Genomic DNA, 4,702 nt, shown 5'->3' on the forward strand with positions numbered 1-4,702 from the left:
CCCAGCTGTCTTGAGCTAGGGGAATACTGAAAAAGGCATTTCACAAGTCTATTACCCAATAGCAAGCAGTACCTGCTGGAATGGCAGTCAGGATAGTGTGAGGATTAGGTACCACGTTGTGTCTAGCCTGAATGACTTTATTCACTGCTCGCAAATCCTGGACAAATCGGTATATCGGTTTTCCCTCTGGATCCGTATCAGGTTTTCTGACTGGCAGAATGGGGGTGTTGAAAGGAGACTTGGTGCGAACTAGCACTCTCAACCACAGGAATGTGGTGATAAGGTTCCGGAGGCCTAGCAGAGCTTCTTGGGGGATGTGATACTGACAAATTTGAGGAATTACAATGCCTGGCTTCAAGGTTATACGCACTGGTTCTGTTCGGAGAGTGCCCAAGTCTGTTTTTAAAGTGCCCCAGGGAGGCTTTTACCTCCTGTCTGAGTCGCTTGGGTAGGATCGAGTCCTCTGAAGCCTGGGTCAGAACAGCACACAGCTGGGGAAATTGGTTTTGAGGTAACCGGAGGACGATCCTGTCATCTGAAAAAAAGATCTGAGCATGCAATTTACACAACAGGTCTCTGCCCAAGAGGTTAACTGGGGAATCTGGAGTTAGCAAAAAGGCATGGGAGGCGGAGACACCAGAAATTTCCACAGTAGCCTTCTGCAACACAGAACAGTTAGATGGCTTTCCGCCTATACCCATTACCAGAATACTTTTATTCATGAGGCTTCCCTTCTTCGGCTTGACAGTAACGTGGAGAGGGCAGCCCCAGAGTCCAGAAGACAAGAATAAACAGTTCCTCCCAAAGTTAGACGGACCTGGGGTCATTGGAGGAACAAACATAAGTGGTAAAATCATTTGAATAGGTAACAGAAGAACCCCCTGGTCGCCGTCATGCCTCACTGTCGTTAATGTCTGTTCTCCCCACAGTCATCTGGTGTTGCAGTGGGTCTGGGCGGTGGGGCTGCCACCCAGTGTGTCGGTATGGGCACTCCCTCTTCCAATGACTAAGCTGCTTACAATAGTTACACATATCTTTGGCATGTCCTGGGGGCCCCCTCCCGTCCATTTTAGGTTGCCTCTTGGGGGGTCCTCCACCCTCCTTGTTTTTCATTCCCAGCATCTACAAGAGCCGCCAGCATTCTCACCTGCTTTGTCTCTTGTACCTTCTCTCTTGTGTTATATACACGGGTGGCAATGCTTACCAGTTCCTCCAGGGATTTCCCTTCAGCGCCCTCAAGTCGCTGTAACCGCTTTTTGATGTCCGGGGCTGACTGAGAATTAAAGATAAGCCGGACCGTGGGCTGTGCGTCTTCGGTCTTGGGGTCTAGGTTAGTATAGGTACAAAATGCTTTATGAAGACTCTCATAAAAATCGGAAAGGTGCTCCTCTTTCCCTTGCACAGTATTATGAACATTTGACCAATCCAGAGTTCTCTCACCTGCCTGTTTGATACTTATTAAAATGCAGTCCTGGAATCTCTTTAAATTCACCTGGTGGGCCGGATCATTCGGGTTCCATTGGGCTGGATTAGCAAGGGTTATAAGGTCACGGGAATGGCCGCCAGCTTCCGTGGCAGCCTGGGCACCCCGAAGGCCCCGCTCCCTCTCCTCTGTGCATAACAAACCATCCAAAAGTTGGCCCACATATTGCCAATCGGGATTATGAGACTGGAAAATGGTACGGAATCGCCTACGGACGACATCCGGGTCGTCCCTGCGGCGAGGCGTAGTGGTTTGCCAATTCATAAAGTTCGTTGTGGTAAACGGAACACGAACCTGATGGTCCACAACATTCTCTTCTGTCGTTGGAACTGGGATGACCCAGAGGGGTGCTTGAATTAAATTGCCCATCGGTTTCTTCCCATAAACTGACCCCAATCTAGTGTGGGATGGACTACCCAAGAGGCTAAAAGACTCTGACCCACTACTCGTCATCCTGCCAGTAGCCAGTTCGTCTACTCGAGCTGTAGTGTCCTCAATTTTCCCGGGCGGGCGTTTCTGTGGTAGGGCTGCTATCTCTGAAACCACGGCTGCAGAGGAAGGTATTGAGCCTGTCCCTCTTGGTAGTGCTGCTGCTACTGGTGGCTGAGGTTGAGGACAGTATATGGGGGGATTTTCTTCCCAAAAATCAGCCTCTTTAGGGCAGAAGGTTTTGGGCATAGAGGGGCTTGAATCTGTATTTTCTTTAAGCGATGATGAGCTTCATCGTCCCACAGGAACCAATAATCCATTTGTCCCGGTGCCTGGTTTTCCAGCACCAGGTGCAGAGGAGTTAAGTGAGTCAGAATGTCAAACCTCCCGAACTTGGGCCAATCGGTACCCAGGGCTGGCCAATCCTGGGTACAAAGCTGCAATAAACACCTCTTTGACATTCCTTTCTGAACACCGAGTAAAGGCCATTTATTTAACATGTAATCCAAAGGGCTATCTTTAGAGGGTTTCCTCTGAGACCCACTCATCCCCTTTTCTGGCACTCAAATAGAGAATTAAACAGAAAGAAGGAGGGAACAATGGTCTAATCCAAAAAATCCAAGCCAGCAATCTCTGATTACACTGACTGCTACAGGGGACGGAACAGAAGGATCTTAATATAACCTCAGGGCTTCCTTGCATGCTATGCCTTCCACCCTGAGAAATTACGAACAAGAAGCTCAGTTCTGCCCACACATCTAACACCCAAAGGTATAAGATAGAAATACAGTAACCAGGTAACCAGAATATAACCAGAACCCTATTATTTCCCTATCCTATTAGGGCTCACCTTATCGGAGCACGAACCCCAGAGGCCACGGTGAAGTGAGGAAGAGGGGCTAAGCACCCCAGTGGTGCCGCTCCTAGTTCACCGCAGCCATCCGGAGTCCGATGTCCGAGCTAGGAGGGTCCCATCTGGGTCGCCAGAAACTATTACTGAAATGTCGGGTCCGCCTAGCTGAGAGCCAATGGCAGCCAGACAAGGATAAGGAAAGGTTGCTTTATTCTGCAGAAGAAAGGAGAGTTCTGTACCTTGATACAAAAAACTCTACTCCATACAAAAACCAAGAATCTTTTATACACACTCACACACAGGCTTCAGTCATGTTAGCATTTGCTTGGTGGTTAGCAAACCCTGCACTTCTGCAATCTGCTCAGCAAAAACCGGCTTAGGACCAGCTTCAACTGCCTCAAGACTGATAAGGGAAGACAGTTCAAAAGTTCAGGCTACTGTCTCCATGGGAGATCCAATTTCCCCTAATGGTTGCCAGCTATGATAAAACTACTAGCTTTCAGGGGGTCGCTGCTGACTGTCACAGGTATAATGTGTGTGTATAAGGATTAAGATATTAGTTATTGGTCATAAATCAGATTGTTACCATAATAAATGTGGCATCTTTGTCTTGCCCCCTGAAAAGATCCTGTGTAGTTTTGTCTGTACAACACTGGGCCATTGCTTCGTCCAAAGGCAAATAGTTGCAGGGAGTGAAGTGGGTCCTCTTAGTTAGTTGGTCTATGACCACTAGGACTGTGGAGAGGCCCTTGGAGCTTGAGAGTTACACAGTGAAGTCCAAAGTGATTGAGATCAAGCGTCTTTCCAGAGTCTCCAGGAGTATTAAGGTACCAAGGAGTTTCACATGAGGTGTCTTAGTACAAGCACATTGGTACAGGAGTCTACATAGGCTCAGTTTTCAGCATGCATGTAAGGCCACCAGAAGAACAAGTGATATGCAAAAATTCTTGAGGTGACCAAAGTGGCCTGCAAGTGGGATGTAGTAACATAAGCATAGTGTCTCTAATCGGGTGTGTCCCAGCCAGACATCTGTGTTCCTGCTGACATGTGTCATCCCATCCTACATGGACTGTTGAACTTTGGCCATTCCCTTTGCCACTGCAGCCTTCCTGCCAGAGGTGTCTTCCTGAACAGGTGTCTGAAGGAGGATTGTCAAGTCTAGGTAGGTCACAGTGTTAATGAAGTTACAGGCTGGTTCTAGGTTGGGCTCCTCATTTCCCTGGAAATATTCCCCTTTATGTCAGAGGGTAGCTGCTTTCCCATTTCTGCTTCCTGGGTGGAATGAAATGGTGGAGTTATATTGAGAGAATAGTGGCCACCTGAGCTGTCTTTGGTTTAGGGTTCAAGCCCTCCAGATAGCGTTTTCAGTTTTCTATGATAAATGAAGGCCTGTACTGGTTGTCAAGTCCCCTCCAGATAGTGTTGCCACTCTTTGGAAGAGGATTTGATGGCAAGCAGCTCTTGCTCCAGTATTTCATAGATTTTTCCAGCAGATGTGAGCTTGCATGAGTAGTATGCACAAGGATGCAGTACCAACGGGGGCCCAAACCTTTGGGATAGGATGACACTGAGAGCCACATTAGAAGCAACTGATCAAAGGCTCACTGTACATCAGGTGACCAGAGGAACTTGGAGGAGAACCGAGGTAAGGGGAGTGATTTGCCCCAAGAAATTTGGAATGAATCTCCAATATGAATTTGTGAATCCCAGTAAGCCCTGCAGCTCCCACAAAGCTTGGGATTTTGGCCATTTGTGGATTGCTTCAACTTTCTGAGGGTCCATTTGGACACCCTGCAGTGAGAATATATATCCTAAGAACTTGGTGGACAGCTGGTCAAACATGCATTTTTCAAGTTTGACGTGTATTCTGTACTTCCATAATCTTTCCATGACTAACTGGATGTGGTCGTTGTGTTGTTCGGGTTTCTCAAAAAACA

The 4,702-nt window shown here is 47.7% G+C and overlaps 1 long non-coding RNA gene across 1 annotated transcript; it reads right to left on the minus strand.

Annotated features, from left to right (window-relative positions):
• Positions 1-453: 453 nt before the first annotated feature.
• Positions 454-3,193, minus strand: LOC142046195 (uncharacterized). Its single transcript, XR_012655094.1, has 3 exons — positions 2,763-3,193; positions 1,205-1,273; positions 454-528 (listed from the first exon to the last, which is right to left on the minus strand). It is a non-coding gene; the product is annotated as an uncharacterized LOC142046195 (long non-coding RNA).
• Positions 3,194-4,702: the final 1,509 nt, after the last annotated feature.

The sequence above is a fragment of the Chelonoidis abingdonii genome, chromosome 2 (assembly GCF_003597395.2).
Source record: "Chelonoidis abingdonii isolate Lonesome George chromosome 2, CheloAbing_2.0, whole genome shotgun sequence".
NCBI lineage: Eukaryota > Metazoa > Chordata > Testudines > Testudinidae > Chelonoidis > Chelonoidis abingdonii.